Genomic DNA, 630 nt, shown 5'->3' with positions numbered 1-630 from the left:
GGTTTGGGGTCTAGATTTGGGACTGGAATCAGGATTTGGCGTCAAATGGGCAGGACTCAGTCCAGCGAGTCGGCTTATGTGTGATACCGGGACTAAGATTGGGGTTTGGGGTCTGGATTTGGGGTCAGATGGGCAGGACTCAGTCCAGCGAGTCGGCCTATGTGTGAGACTGGGATTAATTGAGGTTTGGGGTCTGGATTTGGGATTGGGATCAGCACTGGGCAGGACTCAGTCCAGCGAGTCGGCCTATGTGTGAAACTGGGACTAAGATTGGGGTCAGATGCGCAGGACTCAGTCCAGTGAGTCGGCCTATGTGTGAAACTGGGACTAGGATTGGGGTCAGATGGGCAGGACTCAGTCCAGCGAGTCGGCTTATGTGTGAAACTGGGATTAATTGGGGTTTGGGGTCTGGATTTGGGACTGGAATCAGGATTTGGGGTTAGACGGGCAGGACTCAGTCCAGCGAGTCGGCCTATGTGTGATAGAGGGACTGGGATTGGGATTGGGATTTGGGATCAGGAGATGGGACAGGAGTCAGCCTATGCGTGAGATCAAGATTGGGATTGGGATTTATGCGTGAGATCAAGATTGGGATTGGGATTTATGTGTGAGATCAAGATTGGGATTGGG

Source organism: Malurus melanocephalus, unplaced genomic scaffold (assembly GCF_030028575.1).
Source record: "Malurus melanocephalus ecotype Western Australia unplaced genomic scaffold, MMel_1.1 scaffold_3864, whole genome shotgun sequence".
NCBI classification, from domain to species: Eukaryota; Metazoa; Chordata; class Aves; order Passeriformes; family Maluridae; genus Malurus; species Malurus melanocephalus.
The sequence above is the reverse complement of the archived record's forward strand: the minus strand, read 5'-3'. Positions refer to the sequence as shown.